Genomic DNA, 22,322 nt, shown 5'->3' with positions numbered 1-22,322 from the left:
GTTTCCAGTGACCTTCATCATAAGGCATGGTAAAACGAAAATATACTCTCAAGGATCTGTATTCCTGCCATAATCTTCCTTACGTGCACTGTGGAATAGGGGTTCAATTCCCCTTGGTAGTCAGGATCAATCAACCCTGGCAGCCCAATAAGTCCCCTCTTCGCCTATTGATTCAGAGGCATGAGGAAGCCAGAGTCTTCTTTCCCACAGTATTTCTTTCTTATACCTTCTTTCATCTCCTGGTGGAAACACTTCTCTTTCTGGAACTGAGACCTCTAGGCCAGCAAAGAATAAAGTCAGGAGAAAGGAATAAAATTTGCTGTTGGTCATTAGGAGTAATAACAATAACTTCCAGCTCAGTGGAACCACTGTTGTGTCTCCTGGTAGAAGCCCTTCTCCCTCTGGCACTAAGACCTCTAGGCCAATAGGGAATAAAGTCAGGGGAAGAGAAAGAAAAATTTTGCTAATGGGTCATAAAGTGGTAATACTCCCCTTACTTCATGGAGTTGTGAGTCCTGGCTATCAGAGAAGTAGCACATTTTATTTGATGCTGATTCGGAGCATATACAGTCTTCTGAGAACCTTGCCCTGGTCCTGCAAAGTATTTCCACCCAGTAAGCACTGTAACTGAATCATTTCACCATTCTGTCAAGCCAGCTGCTTCAGGACAATGAAAAATATGGTAAGAGCAGTGAATTTCATGAACATGTGCCCATTCCCATACTTCTTTTCCTATGGATTAAGTTTCTAGACCTGAAATAATTCTGAATAGGATACCAGGAGAGTGGATAAGACATTTTATAAGTCCATGGATGGTAGTTTTGGCAAAAAACATTGTGGGCAGGGAAAGCAAATTCATATCCAGAGTAAGCGTCTATTCCAACAAGGACAAAATGCTGCCATTCTATGGTGGAAGTGGCCCAATGTAATCAACCTGCCACCTGGTAGCTGGGGAATGGCTCATACTGAGCACTAAATGTTGGTCTCTGCTGCTGGCAGATAGGGCACACAGTGGTGATGAGCCAAGTTAGCCTTGGTGAGCGGAAAAGCCATGTTGCTGAGTTACCCTACATAACTGATACCATAAGTTAACCATAAGGAAATGTTATCCAGATATCTTTAAGAAAAGGAGTAATTATGTAAATTCAAAAACTACTTTTGAGAGAAAACAGGATGAAGTGATTAAATAGTTACCAGCTAACCATTTGTATAATATGTCTTGGGAACTGGGGAAGGAGAAGAGGTCAACATTAATAGCATTAATTGATTCATTCAATCAACATTCATTAATTTATTCAACATACTTGAGTACAAATACATAATTGCATGGTTCTAACGGTTGGAGACACTGGAGAACAAAACAGAGAAAAATATATTTTTCATAGGTGTTAGAGGATCATGTCTTTACAGTAATCAGGGAAGCATCTTTAAGGGGACAGACTTTCAAGTGTTTGAGGAAAGCTTTATGGATATCTATAGGTGGAGAAGATATATTCTAAGCACAAGGAATGGCAAACGATAAGGAAAAGGGGGGAAAACCTGTAACTGGTGAATGGGGCTTGAATGGAGTGAGCAAGGAGCCGAATGGGAACAGATGATATCAAGGAATTAAGGCAGGGGACAGGCAGGGTACTCTCACTGGTAAAGTTTAGGCTTATACTGAGTGAAGTCTGGGAAGCCTTTGCAAGGTTTTGAGGAAACTGCCATGAATGGATTTATATTTAATAGGCAAATTTGGTACTATGTTGAGAACAGACTTGGCAGTGGGAGACATGGTCAGGAAGGAATATAGAAAAAAGAATACCAGTTTGGAGGCTACTGTGGTCAGTGGTTAAAATGGGATAAACAGAAATATTTGTTTTTTGAGAAGGGAGAAATAATAGCATGTCTGTATATTGAAATTTTTATGAAGCTCTAGTAGATTCAATGCAAAAGGGAAATATTGACAATGCTGGAGGTAGATAATTCTATAGCCATGTCCTTGTAGATGGAAGGGAATAAGGTTTAGTGTGGAAATGAAGGGAACTTGTCCTCAGGTAGGGACATAGATAGTTCCCCTACGGTAATGATAGAAAGACAGAACATGAGGATACAAAGGTAAAAAAGGGGTAGATTTGGGGGTGAAAAATATGGAAGTTCGCTCCCAATAGGTCATCTTTCTTACTGACAGAAGCAAGATCATCAGTTGAGAAAGGAAATGGGGAAAAAAGCATAACAGTTATAATCAAGAGTGGATGATGTAATGAAGTTAAAGAAAAAAAAGAAGTAGAATTACCAGTCAGGAAAAGGACCCTCTCCAGGTTAATGGTCACAAACTTGAAAGTGAGTTTATTTACTCGTGATTGTGTGCTTTTCCACAGCCATAATCAGCTGTGGAGCTATAGGCATGGAAAAAGAAAAAAAAAATATGTGATTTTTTTTAACCAAATAAAGATGGAAGCACGTGAGATGAGGGTGTTAGACTTTTTCAGGGAAAGGATTACGATGACTGCGGTGGAATATAAAGTAGATTAGAAGGCTAGAGAAGGTATGAAGGAAGCTGAGGGACAGGTAAATGGTAGTAGTATCATGAGTTGAAGATCTCAGCCAGAGAATGAGCATAATCTCTATTGATATTGAAATCACTTAGAAATATTACAGGAGTCACTTTGGTAGGAGGCACAGTGCATTAGTCAGTGTTTCCAGAGAAATGGGACCAACAGGGTATATGTGGAGAGAGACAGAAAGTGATTTATTATAGGGTATTGGCTGATGGGATCATGGAAGCTAAGAAGTCCCAGGATTTGCTATCTGCAAGCTGGAAGCTCCAGAAAGCTGATGTTGTATTTCCAGTCCAAACTCAAATGCCTGAGAACCAGGGGAGGGAAGGGTATCAATGTCAGTCTGAGCCCAATGGCTTGAGAACCAGGAGCACCGATGCCCAGAGGTAGGAGAAGATGGACATCCTGGCTCAAACACAGAGCAATTTTGCATCTCCTCTGCCTTTTTGTTTATTCAGGTCCTCAGTGCAGGGGAGGAAGGTAATCTCCTCTACTCAGTCTACAGATTCAGATGCTAATACCTTCCTGAAACATCCTTATAGACAAACCCAGATATAATATTTTGCCAAGTGTGTTGGCATGCCTTCGTTCAGGTAACTTGACACACAGAATGAACATCTAGACATTAAGCCAAGAGTTAAAATCTTCAAAGAATTAGGGGCGTAACCAGGAGATCATTTGTTCTAAGGTATCAAAGAAGAAATCTGAGTGTTTTTGTGTGCTTTGTGCGCATTTAGGGAGAGGGTGGGAGGTAGGACTCAGCATACAAGAGATAAGAGGAGAAAAAAGGAAAGAGAATACAAGTGTGATGCTGTGCGATGGGAAGGCCAGAGCGGAGCTAGGTTGGCAGCTGCTTGGCCAACAGAGGTTTTCAGGAACATAAATGTCTGATTTGTACCATAACATGACTTTCTGTCCAATGAACTCTATGGCCTATTATGCTTAGTTTCAGAGTAAAATCTATCAGACTCACACATGCTTTGTGCATATTTTCTCTAAATATTGATGTGTTTGAGAGAGAGATATCATGTGCACACACACGTATGGGTAAGTAGGAGGAGGAGGCAAAAGGAGAGAGAATCTCAAGCAGACTCCATGCTGAGTGCAGAGCCTAACCTGGGGCTTGATGCAGGACCCTGAGATCATGATCTGAGCCAAAATCAAGAGTCAGACACCCAACCAACTGAGCCATCCAGGCGCCCCTCTGCATATAGTTTTTCGTTAATATTATTTTTTAGAATATTGTGAAGTGACTGTTCCAAATTTTGGTTGGTAGAAGGGTGAAAAGAGACTTAGTAGAAGAACTAAGGAGGTGGAGAGGCCAAGAGAATATAAATTCAGAGAAAATGTGAGGAGTGCTTCGGAGATCCCCAGGTTGGGAATCTGGAGCGCTTGGAGCACATGGTGCTTTAGCCAAGTTCCGTATCAGGAGACAGGGAACAGATAGGTCCAGCTCTCTTCTGGTCTGTATTCTTATCTATCCATGTTGCAGTTTACCTACAGTAGTCTTTTTTAACTTTTTTTTTCTTGTTTCTTTAAATAATCACCTCCCTAAGGAAACTTTGCAGATAATATTTTTCCTAACTATCCCCCACCTTTACCTTATAAAATTGCACCACAGATATACAGAGTATCTGTTTATGTACTGCCGTCCTTCAGAGGGGCACAAACCACTGTAGCGTCTACACTGTTGTGGGGCTGACATCAGCTTTATCAAGCTTGCATGATCTAGAGGTTTAAGTTTCCCCCGGGCTGCAGATCTTGTCTAGTGGGCTCCTTCTGTAACTGTGTTCTCTGGGTCAAGGTGCACTTACTGCTTTCTAGAGGGATTTCTTTAGGGAAAACAATCTGTTATGTATCCACATCTCAAAACCTGTCCTGCCATGTGATTATTTTTCTTCATAACTATCTCCAATGAGGAGTAGATTTTCCTCCCAGTAGACTTCCCAACGCAATTTAATTCCTTATTAGTGCAGTTGATTCATGAACACTTAGGCAAGTTTCTACTTTCCTTAGGGGCCCAGGGACATGTTAAATGGTTTTGTATCATCATAGTCTAATCCTGAGTAATAAAACATGATCCAGGAACAGCTGGTTAAATGACTTGTCCTCCCAGTACACATTTCAATCTTTCTAGGACCATAAATCTACAATCATTTGTGGCAAACATTCTTTCCATTCATTCCAGATGTGGGTAGAGGAATAGGAGGAGGATGAAGGAAGGCGGTAAGGACAATAATGGTATGTTAGTCTCATTCAAAATTTGAATTTCCAAATTCTATGCACAAGATATTTGCATGATTAGGATAAGAATTTCTCCCTCATCTATTCTTTATTTTAACAAACACAGTGAGTCTGTTTCGCCTAACTGTACACATTTCTACGTTTTGGTTACATATATAGCATGTTACTTTGATCTGGGACCTTCTAGTCTTTAGAACTACAAGAAAATAAATTTCTCTTGTGTGTAAGCCACCCAGTCTGTCATGTTTTGTTATGGCAACCCTAACACATGCACGTGCACATGTGTATGTATTGTATATATTGTGTAACAATTGGATACTGTATTATATATATAACCTCTATGTATTGATATGTAAAAACATGATTTTATAAATTGTATAGTAATTGTATATTGTTCAACAATATAAATAACATGCGGTATATGTAGATGAGTCTACTTGGGCTGTCATAGCAAAATACCACAAAGTGGTTTAAACGACAGAAATGTTCTCAGTCCTGGAGGCTAGAGGGTCCAAGATCCAACCGTGGGCATGGTTGGTTTCTCCCGGCCATCTCTTAACACTGCGTCTGGCCCTGCGTTGCACACACATCCTAGGTGTGGCTCTGTCTTCTTACAAGGCTAACAGTCACACTGTATTAGGGTCATACCTTTAGGATCTCATTTAACTGTCGCGGCTGCCTTAGAGGTCCTGTCTCCGGATACACTCACCTTGGGGTTTAAGACTTCAACATGTGAATTTTAAGGGGGACAAAATTCAGTCTATGACATCTTAAAATTAATTGTGGCGCAGCTGGGGCTTCCCTCACAGGGTCCGCACCCTCCCCCGATAAGAGTAGACACGGTGGCCTTCCCCGCTGGTCCCCAGGGGGTGGAGTACGTGGCCGTGGCAGGTGCGTGGGGAGGGAAGGGGGGAGTGGGGAAGGGGGCAGGGGAGTCAGGGCAGGTGCATGGGGGAGGGAAGGGAGAGCAGGGGCAGGGGGCAGGGGTCAGGGCAGGTGCGTGGGGGAGGGAAGGGGGGCCGGGCCTGAGGAAGAAAGCAGGAATCGCGGAACCCGCTGCCCCTTAGGCCGCCGTTTACCCTCTAGCCTGAGACATTGCTGAAGAGAAGCAGACACTTTCTGGATATTTTCGGGGGGCCCGAGTTTGAGGAAGCACTTGCAGTCACCTCGTCCCTATTTTAGCACCTGAACTTTCCTTCTGAAGGTCAGTACAGCCAAAGTGAATCCTTCTGTCTCTCCTAATACACACGTTACACTCTTAAAATGTCTGCAGGACAGCAATATCAAGTGTTAAACCAATCCAGATGTTTAGATCTTTTTATATTTGATTTGACTTAAAATCAAAGTTAGGTAGCATAAACCTGGCCTTAAACATAGCTATACACGCATTACATATTGCTCTCCCAACCTGCTTCTTACAAAATGACATCACACTAAACACATTAAACAACAATTAGTTGGTTTTTTCTCCAGTCTAAACAACATCTTGTAGCTACTGGCTTTTGGGGTCAGTATCCAAAAAGCTGAACAATTAAAAAAAATATATATATATAACATATATAATAACTGTATACATGGATATTGAATTATTTGTTCAGTTTTTCTAATAATGGTCATTATTGTTTCCAGTTTTTGTCACTCCAAATAATGTTGTGATGAATATTATTGTAATATATTTTTACTGCTGCATCTATTTCAGAAGAGCAAAGTCTTAGGGGTTAGAGTGCTATGTTAATGATTATTTTACATTTTATTAGAGCTGCCAATGTCCTTCAACAAATATGTCAGCAAACTTTCCATACATTTACACCAGTAGTTTTTAAGATTATCAGTCTCTTCCACCTACCAACACTTTATATTATTTTATCATTTTTTAATGTTGTAACTTTTTAAATTAAAAATTTTATTGTGAAGCATATCACACACACAAAAGAAGAACATGTGAAAAAAGTACATTTTAAAGGCAAATAATAAGATGAACTTCATGCTCACCACTCAGAGGAAGCAAGAGAGCATTGTCATGAACTTAGTCCCCTATGTGTCCCCTCCTCTCTGTCCCTAACAGATGTGAACTCTACCTTGAATTTTCAGTTAATCATTCTTGCTTTATTTTTTAAAATGGTTGTGTTGGTCAAGGTTCTCTAGAGAAACAGAAATAATAGAGTATACATAAATATAGAAAAAGATTTATGATACAGAACTGACCCATGTGATTGTGGGTGATTTTAAGTCCCGTAATCTCAAGGGTGTTGCCAAGTTACGGAACCAGGAAAGCCAAACTGTACAATCCTGGTCAAGTCTAAAGGTGGAGAACCAGGAAAGCCTGGTGTAGCTCTACTTCATATAGCAGGAGGCTTGAAACCCAGAGGCTGATGTTTCAGTTTGAGTTCAAAGGTAGGGGGAAAAAGTGAAGTCCCAGCTCATGGATCACCAAATGGGGTGAATTCCCTCTTGTTTGACGGAGGGTCAGTCTTTTTGTTCTTCAACTGATCTGATGAGGTCTACTCGTATTAAGGAGGGCGATCTGTTTTATACAGTCTGTTGACTCAATTTCTTCAACTTTATTGTGTTATAATGGACATAAGTCACTGTGTATGTTTAAGGTGTGTGACATATTAATTTCATACACCTACATATTGCAAAATGATGACCACCATAGTATTAACCGATACCACTATCATGCCACTTAAAGATCACTTCTTTTTTGTGATGAGAACGTTTAATATTTACTCTCTCAGTGACTTTCAAAATACAATACAATAGTATTAACTAAAGTCACTAAATGCTGTACACTAGATCCCTGGAACTCATTTGTCTTAACACTGGCATTTGTACCTTTTGACCAACGCCACCCAATTTGGCTGACCATTTTGCCCCACTCTACACTAGGTTTATATGAGTTCAGCTTTCTTAGATTCCACATATAAGTGATTTTTATAAAGTACTTGTTTTTCTCTCATTTCACTTAGCATATTGCCCTCAAGGTCCATCCAGGTTGTCAAAAATGACAAAAATTCCTTCCTTCTCAGGACTAAATAATATTTCATTATATATCTATATCTTTCTATATCTATATACATATAGATATGTCACATCTCCTTTATCCATTTATCTGTGGACGCTTAGGTTGTTTCCATATCTTGGTTATTAGGAATCATGCTGCAGCCAACTGTCTATATAATGATAAAACAGCATCCGGTCATATTGGCATTTTCATTTCCAAGTTGCAGATTGCTTTATAGATTTATTGTCCCCTTTATTTTTATCTTCTGCTAAAACTATTAATTATAACCTATTTTCCCTTTGAAATAAATGCAGATTTTTATTATGTGGTAAATGCATAAATATATACATATTTAAATATGCTTATGTACTTTATTTTATTCTACCAATTTATTTGTGATGTTATGGATATGTATGTGTACGTGTCTGTCCAACAATGTTTTGATTGCAGCATCTTCATAGCAAGTTTTAATGATTATGATTTAATGCCTTAAAATAAAATAGGTTTCTACTGCCAAGATGAAGTGAAAAAGGTGATTATCTGGACGATTTGTTAAAAACATGCTCATTAGTAGCCTTAGTTTTCTATGTGACTAACTTGATGATCCAAATCTTCAATGGTGGTGATGCATTCAGGATAAACGGGGAACTCCTTTCCTTCAACCTTATAATATGATGGCATTGTGAAAATCGCTGTAAATAGTTTTGCAAATACAGTCTTATAAAATGCAATTTGAAATAAGCTCATTTAGGCTAAAAAAAAAAATCCTTCTGGCACAGCATAAATTTCGGCTTTAAAATTTAACTAAATTTGGGATCCCTGGGTGGTGCAGCGGTTTGGCGCCTGCCTTTGGCCCAGGGCACGATCCTGGAGACCCGGGATGGAATCCCACATCGGGCTCCCGGTGCATGGAGCCTGCTTCTCCCTCTGCCTATGTCTCTGCCTCTCTCTCTGTGTGACTATCATAAATAAAAAAATAAATAAATAAAAAAATAAAATTTAACTAAATTTGTATATTACAAATATGTGCAGGACAAAATAAACTTTGAAAACCAAAGATCCATTTCAGCATGACAGAAAAAGGAACTCTCTTCCTTTTTTGTACAGAGCAGCTGTCATGTCAGAGGCACCTTGTTTTGGTGGGAAATTTGATGATGGTTTAAAAAACCTTGAAGTTTCTGAAGCAATTTAAATATGATCGTTAATGACTTTGGAGTGGATTAGCCCTTGACCTTTCTGTTCCCATGGTATTTTTCCCATCTAGCTTTGACATATGTAACAGAAAATTGTGCTCTTCAGATCACTTTGAAACTTCCAATTATGTCAAGAGGCCTAACTTGATTTTTGATTGAGTTATAATGGCAAGAGCTGATCTCTAGAGGGGGTAACAAATGCAAATCAGTGCTCTTTGGGACTCTATGTTATTAGCTGTAATTTTCTTAACACTAAAAGGAGACATTTAAAAATAATAAAGCTACGGCATGATTTTGTGTACATGATTTAAAAAAATTATTTCTAAAAAAAGTCTAAATTAGATTATTTAATATGACTGCTATTCCTACATCAGTTCTCATCACTGACTACTTACTTCTAAAATCCATACAAAAAGTCTAAAAAATATAGTGTGCTTTAAATATCATAATATCCAGAGATAAAAATTTTATACAACTTAATTTGAGAAAACTTAATCATAAAATTTAAAAAATTCCAAAATGAGTAACAGGTAAATCATATTAAACTTTGAGTAATTAATAAACTAAATTCTTAGGAATCAGTTTCAAATGCAAATAAAGATAAAGGAAGCAAATATACAAAGTAAGCTGAGACATGGAAAAAGAAATGTTGAAAATCTTCAGATGGTAAAAAAGTGATCACTAAAGTACTCTGTGCTTTCGAGCATAAGATCAAATATATGTGAATATTGCTGAAGAGGGGAAAGAACCATTTATTTTATAACTGGATTATTTATGTAGGCATATGTAGGAAGAGAGTTTATAGTATGAAAAATGATATTTGATGACAAAGAGAAAATTTTATTTCTTTATAGCTCCTTTCTTAAAGATTTATTTTAGAGAGAGAGAACATGTGCACACGCAAGTTGTTGGACAGACAGAGGGAGAGAATCTTCAAGCAGATTCCCCACTGAGCACAGAGCCCTATGCAGGCTCAATCCCAGGACCCATAACATCAGGACCTGAGCCAAAACCAAGACTCAGAAGCTTAATGGACTGAGCCACCCAAGCTCCCTTGTTTATAACTCTTCAGTGTAATTCTAAGTGGAGCACAAGTCAGAAGGAAGATTTGCTGTCTTTGCTGGGAATGAGGAAATTAGACTTTAAAAATCTGCTTTTAACCAAATAAAATTCTGTTAGGTCATTATGTTATTTTGATTTCAATTCTTGTGTCCTAGTAATGTAGGCCCTTACTCCACTTTTGGGATATATAATGAAGGTGTTAAATTGGTGCATGACAGTTTCTTCTAGCTAAATTTATATTTGTTTAATTTCTCTATAAATTCTTACATTCAAAGATAAGAAGGGACAAGGGTTGAATTATAGCCTGCAAAAATTCATACATTAAAGTCCTAACCACGAGTACCTCAGTACCTGACCTTATTTGGAAATAGGGTTTATGCAGATGTAATTATCAAAAGCTAAGGTGAGGTCATAATGGAGTAGGGTGGCCCCTATTTCATTATGACTGGTGTGCTTATAAAAGGATACCCTGTGAAAAGGCAGATATACACAGGGAGAACGTCACGTGAAGATGAAAGCTGATTATTAGGATGATGTTTTTACAAGTCAAGTAACACTAAAGATAACCAGCAAACCACCAGAAGCTAGGTGGAGAAGCTTGGAACATACTCTTTCCCACAATCTTCTAAAGGAACCACGCCAGCTGACATCTTGATTCTGGAATTCTAGCCTCCAAAATGGTGAAGTAATACAGTTCTCTTGTTTGAACTATTCAGTTTGAGGTACTTAGTTACAGCTGCCCTAGCAACTAATACAATAAGCATCCACTAATCCTTAATCTTAATTTTTCTATGATGCAGTTAAGACCAATGAAATAGAGATAAGCAGAGTGTATCGTAAGCTTATAACCAAGAAAGGATGAGTTATAGTGCCAGAATCAGATAAAAAGACTAGGGCAATTGGAGCAATTTAAGTGAATGTTTACCAACAGATTTGCAAAAAAAGAAAATTACCTAACTACATGTAATAATTAAGGACAAATGTGATCATAATTCCTTTGCCCCTGGGCATTAATTAAAATTTCATTGATTCAACAAATATGTGCCATTTCTTATTCTGCTAATATATAGTTTTTTTTTTCTGTTCATTATCTATCTACCTTTAGATACACCATTTATTTCTTGGCAAAAATAAATTGTTAAAAATTAGTGCGCTGAATATGTCATAGATATATTATTCCAGTTTAAGACTTTAGGAATACAAATAACTCAAGTGTTTCAAATATAGGATCTTTCACCTTGTCCCTTCTTTTTGCTGCAGCTTATTACTGGAAGTGGTTTTAGGTAAGATGAAAATAGAGAAAGAGACTAATGACATCCTGATCCATTAAAATTTCAATAAAAGCTACTGTAGTTTACCTCACCGAAGCCATTCACAAGATTGATTGGCATACTCTACAGAGTCATTTTATTCACAGATATCTACAATATGCTGAATTGTCTAGGATACTTAGCTGTTCATTAAAACACCTGAACATTCCTGCTCACCTATAGAGTTGTATTCTAATCAAGAGTCAGGTATTTGTCCTTGAGCCTGTTTAATCCAATTTTAATTACAGAATTCAGTCATTATTCTGCAAACCAATGAAATATGGCTCCAAATAGAATAAAAAAAATATGTGCTGTCCACTAATAATAGAATACTTTGGAAAATCCTGATAAGGACAAAGCAATAAAAAAATTGCTGTCATATTTAGTGTGCTTGAACCAGCTATTAAACGTTGAAAGAAAAACTTCTAAAATCTAGAATTACTATTCACTCAGACAATTTTGTAAGTATTTTAAAATTCTTCATCTTTTTAACACATTTGGAAGTAAAAAATCATAGCTCATTATGGGTATCCTTTATATAAAATATTATGATAAACTTCAGTTTAATGGACCCATACTCAAAGAAGAGGCCTGGCTCTCCATCACAAAATTGGAAAGTTAACATATAAGTTTATGTTTTACATTAGAACAAGATGTGGGGGATCCCTGGGTGGCTCAACGGTTTGGCGCCTGCCTTTGGCCCAGGGAGCAATCCTGGAGTCCCGGGATCGAGTCCCACGTCGGGCTCCTTACGTGGAGTCTGCTTCTCCCTCTGCCTGTGTGTCTGCCTCTCTCTTGCTGTCTGTCTCTCACGAATAAATAAAATGTTTAAAAGAATTTTTTTGCCTTCAATAAAAAATGCTTTGCCCTGACAGAGAAGTAGATGAGGCCAAATGCCTGAGAATCTGGATCCTGCTGTGAAGACTGAGAGATAAAAAATATGAAAATAAACAAGAGTGAAGGAATAACAGGGAGGGAATTATACAAAAGAAAATTTCTGTATGGATGGTATTATTTTTTATTGAGGACAACTGTCCATCTAAAGTTAAAATTTAAGGGCATAATTAAGCTATTACAAAGCAAAATTAATCATATTTGGCAGAGACTGAAATGACTGACCTCTGAGGTGAAACAGAACAACAGTATGGTGGTTTTGAAAAAGGATATGATCTTGTTTGGAGCTCACACTCAACCATTGTGCCACACTGCCTCAACAAATGCCATCAGGAAAATGATACAATATTTATATCAGTGAAGAGGTTACATAAGTACTCAGAAAATGAGATGTTTGTTTTATATCCTTTCTACTGTCAATTCTTTGTTTTCCTTCTGGGAGCTGCAGAAGGAATAAAGTTAGTCTACTCTGTTCTTAACAAGGAAGGGAAAAGGATGGAAAAATAAAACTGAACCAAGATCTTCTGAAAATTTGAAACCTGAAAAAGAAATAAAACTAAGAAAACCACGTTCTCAACACATCCTGAATTTTAAATAAAGCTGTATTTTGAAGATTTTAGCTAACTATGGTCAGATATCAAAGAATGGGTTTACACATTTGCCTCAATTTTTCTAGAGTGGAGGAGACAAAAATACAAGTCTGGAGAGATGAAGGTTAATGCAATTAAATAGTTTATTTAGTTTATACTTTTATACCACTAATCATGCCAGAAAAATAAGACTTCCCATTATAGATAGGGTAATGCTAAATAAATTCTTCAAAGATCAGCTAATATTCTGAAATATTAAACTTCTACTTATTGAAACATGACTTATCATGTAAGCTTCCTAGATACATAGGAAGATATGCTACTATATAAGACTAATAGTTTCTTTCAGATAAACATGTCATTGAAAATTACTATAATTATATTATTTAGAAATACATCTTCCATACTTCCCAGACTAAAAACAATATACAAATAGCAAGGACTAATAACAATAGTAATAGGAATAGACAAAAATAGCAATATTATGGTATCATATCTAAATGGGACTAGGCTATACTAATGTTGCCCTTGAAACTCTAAGTCCCCGGGAAAGTTAAAAAAAAATTAAGATTTTATTTATTTATTTGAGAGAGAGAAAGAGAAAGCATGAGTGGGAGGAGGGGCAAAAGAAGAGAGGGCAGGAGAATTAGATTCCCCTGTAAGCAGGGAGCCCAATGTGGTGCTTGATTCCGGGAGCCCAGATCATGACCTGAGGTGAAGGCAGACACTTAACCAACTGAGCACCCAGGTGACCCCGGAGTCACATTAAATCAGGCATATGAAGGAAAGCAAAGCTCCATTTTTGTTACAATAATATGTATCTTTTAAGAGAAATATTGTGTTGAATTAATACTGGTTGATCCGTGAGGAAGCTAACCAGTGAGGAGGTTGCAGTGATATAGGACAGAGGAAATGGTGGTCTGGAACTGAGTCTGTTTGAATATTAGATATATTCTGAAAGATTTCCTGATTAATCATCTGTGAAATATAAGAGAAAGTGAATCAAGAAAACTGCATGATTTTTGAGTAACCAGAAGTTTGAAGTTTGGGGGAAAGATAAAGTTGGTTTTGGACAGGATGTTTGAGATATTGATATTAAATATTCAAATAAAGATGTCAATAGGTTTCTGAATATATGAATTTGGAGCTGGAAAGAGAAAGAGAGAGAGAGAGAAAGGAAGATGGGTAGGAATATAAATTAGAAAATCCTTGGCATAAATATGATATTTAATACAGAACATTTGGTAATCTCACAAAAGGAATGAATATACATGGAAAAGAAAGTCTCAGGACCAAGCCTGAGACTGGGGCATCCCCACATTAGGAAACTGAGGCTGAGAAGAGGAAATAATAGGTCATTCAGGGAGATAGAAAATAAAACTCAGAGGGTTGTTCTGGGAGCCAAATAAAGAAAGTGTTTCAAGAGGAGACACTGTGTCAAATACTTTTCATAGGTCAGGTAGGAGCAGTAGTAAGAATTGGCTATTGGACTTTGTAAAATAGAGGCCTTGGTGATTCTGACTAGTTTCTGTGGACTAGTGAGAGCAAAGTCCTCATTGCAGTGCATTTAAAGAGAATGGGAGGAAGTAACTGGACAGCTCTAAGACCAAAGAAATTGGAGTGGTAAATGGTCAAAAAAGTGGATTCATAAGATTTTCTATTTTGTTTTGTTTTTAGATGGCAGCAATCATGGTATATTTCAATACTGATGAAAGAAAGGATCCAGTAGATTAGAAAGCATGGATGATTTAGAAGTGAAATTCTAGGGATGCCTGGGTGGATCAGCGAGCAGTTAAGCGTCTGCCTTTGGCTCAGGGCTGATTTCGGAGACCCTGGATCGAGTCCCACGTCGGGCTCCCTGCCTGGAGCCTGCTTCTCCCTCTGCCTGTTTCTCTGCCTCTCTCTCTCTCTCTCTCTCTGTGTCTCTCATGAATAAATAAATACTTTTTTTTAAAAAGAGAGAAATTCTAGATCTCTGCTCTTGAGCAAATGAGAGGTGATATCTGGAAGGATTAGCTTTAGAAAGGAGCAAGAGTAATTCTTTTTTTTTTAATAATTCATTTATGGTTGTATACACTGCTATCAACATCTTTGATTACTGAAGTACAAATTATTACAAATATGTTGGCTCTTTGTAGGCTTCTTCTGTAGTTATTTGAGTTTCTTTTCTGGTGTTATAAGGATTTTAACTCCATGATTTGTTTTCCACTTCACAAACTTTTACCAATATCTTTTATCTCTCATCATCCCCCTTTTCAATTCTTCTTTTTCTTGCCAATTTTTAATTTACTATCATTATCTTGAGATTTACAGAGTGATCAGGTAAAGAAAGCATTCATATCAGTGGATCTTTTTATTTGCTTTTTTGGACTGCCATAAACAATAGAAGGTAAATTGCTACACATTCCATTTTTAAGTGTTGTGCTATTTTAGGCAGTGCATGAATAGATATTTTTAATTTTAATACTCATTACCTTATTTTAGTGGATATTAATCTTTACTACTTATGAAAGTGACACTGGTTTTCATTCACTATTGTGATATACAATTTCTTTTCTAAAAAAATTTACTAGAGTCAGTGAGTTGATTTAAAATTTATAAATTAATGAATGTTAGTTAGCTAGAAACTGATGTTAGTTTCAGAAACCTATGTGTGTGATGGTTGATTTTACATGTCATCTTGACTGGGCGAAGGGATGCCCAGATAGCTGGTAAAATATTACTTCTGGGTATACCTGTGAGGGTATTTCTGGGAGAGATACGCATTTGCATCTGTAAACCCAGTGAAGGAGAACTGCCCTCACCAATGTGGGAAGGCCTCATCCAATCTGTTGAGGGCCCAAATAGTACAAAAAGGTGGAGGAAGCATGAATTTACTTTCTCTTCTTAAACTGGATGTCCACTGGTCTCATGTTCTCGAGCCTCTGGCTTTTCGATTTGGATTGAATTACACCATTGGCTTTTCTGGTTCTCCAGCTTGCAGACAGCTGATGGTTAGATTTCTCAGCCTCCACATAAACCTCATAAACCAATTCCTATAATAAATCTCTCTCCCTCTCTCTCTTCCTTTCTTCTTCTCCTCCTCTCCCCCTTCCTCACTCTTTTGTCCTCTCTCTCTAGTATATACTCTGGGTTCTGATTCTCTTGCAACCTAGACTAAAACAATTTTGCTTAGGCTACAAAGAATCTAACTTCCCTAAAACTAGTACCTGGTCCATGGATAGATCTCTGTTCCCTAGACACTAATAATAAGGTATATACAAAATGAAAGAAATAAACGTTTGCTTCTCATGTTGTATAGCATGGTCCTCTATCCACATGCTACAGGATTTAGTGGTTAATACTGATATTAGATATTAAGTAATAAATTATTGCCAAGCTCTTAACACTTTGATGTATCAATACCTTTTCAATCTGATTATCAACTAAGTGGGGCATGCTAAAAATCAGACTACTGGACATTTTACACAGAAGGAGGTGCAAGAGATCCCCAGGAATATTCAGAACAGATGACCTGAAAGGAAGAGGAGTATGAAGAAGGACTCTGGGGAGCAGTAAGGATTGGAAGTAGAAGAAGGGTTAATGAATAGGGAGTGAAGATGATGAAAACAACTTAAAAAGGCATGGATAATCTTGGTTTAGTTCAAAATTTTTGCTAGTATCAGTACTTCCTGTAAATATTAATGTTAATTCATACATCTTTCAAATATGACTCCTGCATGCTATTTTATTTTATTTTATTTTTTTGCATGCTATTTATAGTCTAATTCTCTTGCATAGGTGAATGAAAATGGCAATTACTGTAAGTTATTTGTGCTTGTTTAGCGATTTTATGTAGCTCTCAAATTTTTTAAAGATACATATATTTCTTCATCTGAAAATCTTTCATGTAAAACAAATGTTTACAGGATTATTTTTTAATCAATTGTATGACATTTTTTAGACTCCCCTGTAATACGTCACTACCTACTTAGCAATGAATGGATTGCCCAACTGCCTTTAAACCAAGTTGATAATATAATTTAGCCAAGATATGTTGTGATGGTTTGAAGACATAAATTATTTAGGTAAAAGTAACAAAAACAAAGAGATACAACAAATACTCATCAGAGAAAATGGGTGCCAGCAATTAAAGATGATCTTTCTATTTTCCATCATCTAAATTAACTACAATGCCTGAAATTTATGGAACATATTTCTTTGGCCCTTAGAAACACTTTCTTTAATTATTATACATTATTTAGATTATATAGTATACCCAAATCATTTTATACATTTAAATATTAATAACAAATAAGCTCCAAATTAAAATGTTGTTTTTTTCTCAGTTCAAACTACCAGCCTTGCAATGTTATCATTGAGAATTTAGCTGATTAACTATTTATACTTAGTATTAAACATTTATTGTTCAAAAGTTGGAATGGTAGGTGAACAGAATGCTGCAGTTTTATTTTTTATTGAAGCACTTGATCAAAAAACAATGTTTAAACAAATTGAAATACTCAAAGAGAATTTTAGATTTAAAACATGGCTTTGAAGTAATGTATTTTTACTCCCAAATGGCTATTCAACACTTGTTTCTCTTCAGATCATACAAATCTTTTGCCTTTTACAAAATGGTTTATTTATTACTGTTCTTCTCTGCCAAGTTCCCAGATATTTTTACTATATTTCTTGAGAAAATTAATTTATTTCAAAATTAGTAGCAAAAGCTATATCTTAAAATTACAAAATTAATAGAAATTAAAATAAAACAAGACCAAATATTTATGTTTTAGCTGGACTAGAAAAAGATTTTTCTTTTAAATTTTATTCCTTAATGTCTGGTTTGAGCCTGATGCTACTAAGGATTTGAAAAAATACACAAAGTCTATGCTTAAGTTATGAAATGATTTCTTGATATTTCATTATTGTGGGATATAGTTCCAACATGTCCACCTCAATGATGTAGCTCCGAGGGACTGAAAAAGCACTAAATGCTTAAAGAACCTTTTATTTGGATTTCAAGGTCAGTATTTATTGCTCTGGAGGACCACATTTCTTGCATTAGAAAAGTATTCAGAGTGATTTAAGCTGCAATATTATTTTGAGAATTGTTCCTTTTTATCACCTAGGGCCAAAGGGGTACCTATAAATGTGTATTGCTTTCCTATTCTATTTTAAACCTTCTCTTATCAATCGTTCATCATCGTCCTGACTTGGAAACTTCTCTTATAAAGGGAATCAATGATCTTCATGTTATTAAACCCAATTGTCAATCTCCATCCTATGTCTGGCTGTCAGCCATAACTGATGATCAGTCTTCCTACAGTAGATTAAAAATGGCCATGGATTTTTTTTACACTTCTCTCAATGAGGTTTGTGCCCCCTTTCCTTTTTCTTTTTTTAAGCAACATCCATACTCACTTTATTTCAAAAACAGAGGGTCACATACCCAAAGGGCAGCAGGACTAAGCCACTGTGGGGCCTTGCTTGAAGTGATCTGCCTTTGCCTTCTGGCTCCAGAATGCCCCATGACCCAATGGCTATGAGGATGCCCCTTGATGGCACATGTATTAGAAAGGTCAATTCCTCTACTGCCCAATGGAAGTGGAAAAAAGGAGACAAAACAGTCAATGAGCCTCTGGAATGCTGCCTCAGAATCACTGCAGGGCTGAACTGTCAGTCCACAAATGTGAGTGGGAGGGGATCTAGGAACAATGGATGGTGTTGGCAGGAAACTATCCTGGATGACGTGCACCTGACACCAGAATACACCTTTCATTAGAATGAAGGGAGCAACAGAGCCCTCAGAAAAGATACAGATGCAAAGAGTACATTGATTAGAACATTATCTTGTAACAGAGATAGGGCCATTTCCCACCATTATTGTAAAATAACTGTAACTAATCAAAATTCATATAGGCCTCTTTAATGGAGTTAACAAAACCACAGCAGAATGGGAATTGGGATAGAGGGAGCCATGCTGACTGGGCCAGGTAGTTCCACTCTAGTTTTTAGAAAGGAGCCCTGGTACAGAGAACAGCACACATCCACAATCACTATGTGGGGCTGGACCAGAGGAAGCCAGGCTGAGCCACAGTAAAGTGTCCTGATTGGCTCTCCAGGGATTATCCATACTCTGTATCCCCTCCAGTAATGGGTAAAACCAAAAGTGTTGAAACACCAAAGGTGGACATCTGGTTTGTATTTCTGGGCCATCTTGATAGATCTCCTTACATCTGACCATCTGCATGGAGAGGGAAAGGACACTACAGAGTGTGGACACTCTGTCTCCCACTGCAAGGGCATGGAAAGTGGGAAGGACATCCAGCTGTGATGAGTAGGAAAAGGCAAGGCAATGAGATGCCTTATGCCTGGAGTAGGATCATGGCCAACAGCCCTCTAGCCCTGAGTTCACCTCATCAAGGAGAGGTCTCCATGGAATGAGCGTGACTGCCAACATGGCCAGAAAACCCATCCATCCCACTCATGGTGCAGATGATGAGAGGGGGCTGCATTTTTCCCTCCCAAGTAACTCAGAATGAAGTAAGGCCAGACAGGCCCACAGAAGGTGGCATGAGAGAAAGTAAAGGTGTGACACCTCTCCGTCACGTTGTAGGAGACCTCGCCAACTTCATAGTCCAAGAAAACACCCACCCGTTGGAGAGGGGTGCACAGGGGGAGGGCAGGCATCAGGAAGGTAAGAGCCCTTTACTCCTTCCCCTACCAAAAGGACACTGCCCAGAATCCATTGTGGGGGGCCAAGGTTTCTCCATCTTTTCTGCATAGAGTCTTCACAGACACCTATGGTCCACTTGGCTTTATCTCCCACCTGTAGCTCCCAGTAATGTTGCCCAGCGATGAAGCATGGAGAGCCCAAGACTCAGGGAACCAGATTGAACTTCTCAGGGTTGTCGGGCATGTCTTGCTGGAGGTAACTGTACCGTACTTGCCGCAGGTTGTCGGAGAGGATCAAGCTAGGGTAGGCTGTGGCTGGGTCTAGAGTGTGCTCCCTCAATAGGTTTGTGCCCCTCTTCTATATGATGGAGGCACACTGTGCTGCTTTCTGGACCCAGACCTTAAGGGATAGGCAGCTTCAACCTGTTGTCTAAGAGAACACATTCCTTCCAGGAGACCTAAGTCACCAATGCGTTAAGTCTGATCGCCCTGAGATCGCCTAGGTGGAAATGCCATTTGTAGGTGCTCTGGGAGAGCATTTCCAGCTGAACTCAGCCTCCACACACCCCTAGTGAGAAGCTACCCATGTTGAGGGAAAAATGTACTGGCCCCTTCAGAACAGCCCCCCACCAGCTGACTCCACTGAGGACCTTAGCTAATACTAAGAAGAGCGAAATAATCACCTGTGTGAACCCAGCCCAAACTCCTGACCCACAAATTGTGATACGTAAGAAAATGCTTGCTGCTTTAACTAGCTAAATTTCAAGGTAGCTTTTTATTAAAATTTACTGACATTACTTTCAAGACAGCAACATTTTCCTCCCATCTCATGATTGCTTCTTCTCTTTCTGTCATTCATCCTTTAATGTCCACATCCCTGACTCAGTCCTTGGCCTTCTTTCTTTTATATCTGTGTTTCATCTTTTTTGATGATCTAATATAGTCTCATAGCTCTAAATGTCAACCAGGTACTAATAAATCCAAAATGAGATGACAGGATATATAAGACTCATATCTAAATGCCTAATTGGACTTCCATCCACATTTTCTATAGACAAACACTTCAACTAACCACTACTCCTCCCTGACAGTATCTCTCTTTCAGTGATCATAGGAAAACTGAATAACTTATCTTTCCAACTAGAGATTTTCAAAGTAAAAGATAGAGAATACTGGATTACAGGCATAAATTGAGATACATGGGATGACTGGGATATCGAGTCACCCTAGAAATCTATCCTTCAATGCTCAGATTAAAAGAAGAAACAAACTTTGGAGTCATCTCTGATTCCTTTCTTTCTTTCCCTTCTTTTTTTTTTTTTTTTTGATTTTATTTATTTATTCATGAGAGACACAGAGTGAGAGAGAGGCAGAGACACAGGCAGAGGGAGAAGCAGGCTCCATGCAGGGAGCCCGATATGGAACTCGATCCCGGGTCTCCAGGATCAGGCAATAGGCGAAAGGCGCTAAACCGCTGAGCCACCCAGGGATCCCCTCTTTCTTTCCCTTATACAACCATCGTTTAATCCTTCTCTAGCTTTTACAGTCTCTCCTTTGTGCAAACTGTCTCCCAGTTTCCCTCACAGTCAAAACAAAAGATCCTAACACAACTTGCAATACAATATGTGATGGCTCCCATCCCATCTCTACCATGACAGCTACACTGTCGTCCTTGTCTTAGAATCCTTGTAGTGGGGGTTCCTTTGCATAGGAAATCTTCCAGATACCATCTTGGTTTGCTCTTTCAACTTCCCTCTTACTGCTCCACTGTCATTATCTCAATGGGGATGAGCCTGCTCATCCTTTCAAAATTGCCTGTGGTTCCCCAACACCCTGCATGGCATTTCTGATCACCTTTTAACGTGTTACGTAATTTACTCATATATTACTTTTATTTTACATATTCAGTTACCCACTGATAAATGCAAAGCTCTGTATGTTCACCAATACATTTCAAGTGCCTAATGTGATGCCCACATTGAGTAGATGCTAAATTCTTATTTATAAACAAAATAATAAAATAAAATAAAATAAAATAAAATAAAATAAAATAAAATAAAATAAAATAAAAGGATGGTATTTTACAGGTTGTAGATATGGTCATAGGAAATGCATTGATCAAATCTAGGTATAGTGACAGAGTTTCTAAATTACATTATGATTCTTTCATTTTTTTCAGCCCACATCTTGGGTGTTTTTCTCATGTAGGTGATGTTTTGATATGTGTGAATGTTATTTACATTTTAAGCAACATTTGTATTTTCTTTCAGATAGCTATTTTATGTTTGTTTTTGTCATGTACTTGTTCTCTATGCCTGAAATTATTAGTAATGCTTGGTAGAAGTGAGAGATATATGCAATCTGCTGCATTATGCTTCCAGCTTGACAGCTTTGTCAGTTCTGTGATTTGCAGTCCTGTACATGTTTTGATTTCTGTAAGTCACACATTAGACCATTTTTTGCCTTTACCATTTGATACAAAAACTCAAAAACTATTGTTTTCAATATGTTTTCTTTAAAAATATAAAATAGCTATATCTTGAAAACAAAACCATATCTCTTATTTTGATTTGAGTGTGAATAAATATTGTCCTGAACTCACCCAACCTCATGAGGCTGCAATATGCTCTTTCACAGCAACTGCTATCACTTACTAACAGATTGCTACTGTATAAATTGAGTAATTTATTAGTCATCATTTTAAATATAATCTTTTCTGAAAATATTTTTTGGCTCTCTTGAAAATGTACTTGAGTAAGGTATTTACTATGTGAAAGGAAAATTGGGCATTTGTTTTATAAAAGAGTACAAATAATGTAGGTTTT

The 22,322-nt window shown here is 37.7% G+C and overlaps 3 long non-coding RNA genes across 3 annotated transcripts in view; 2 read left to right on the top strand and 1 right to left on the bottom strand.

Annotated features, from left to right (window-relative positions):
- LOC140612994 (uncharacterized) overlaps positions 1-5,514 on the bottom strand; it is a 34,081-nt gene extending 28,567 nt beyond the window's left edge. Inside the window, exon 1 of the long non-coding RNA XR_012014102.1 lies at positions 5,433-5,514. This is a non-coding gene — a long non-coding RNA (uncharacterized lncRNA). The remainder of the gene's footprint in view (positions 1-5,432) is intronic.
- An 85-nt stretch (positions 5,515-5,599) lies between these two features.
- Positions 5,600-10,247, top strand: LOC140612998 (uncharacterized). The gene is made up of 3 exons (XR_012014115.1): positions 5,600-5,675; positions 5,852-5,988; positions 9,836-10,247. It is a non-coding gene; the product is annotated as an uncharacterized lncRNA (long non-coding RNA).
- A 225-nt stretch (positions 10,248-10,472) lies between these two features.
- The window catches only part of LOC140612993 (uncharacterized), a 69,123-nt gene continuing 57,273 nt past the window's right edge, over positions 10,473-22,322 (top strand). The window contains exon 1 of the long non-coding RNA XR_012014101.1: positions 10,473-10,765. This is a non-coding gene — a long non-coding RNA (uncharacterized lncRNA). The remainder of the gene's footprint in view (positions 10,766-22,322) is intronic.

This window comes from Canis lupus, chromosome 21, assembly GCF_048164855.1.
Source record: "Canis lupus baileyi chromosome 21, mCanLup2.hap1, whole genome shotgun sequence".
Classification (NCBI taxonomy): Eukaryota; Metazoa; Chordata; class Mammalia; order Carnivora; family Canidae; genus Canis; species Canis lupus.
Note: the sequence above shows the minus strand (reverse complement) of the source record. Positions and strands in the feature narration are given on the sequence as shown.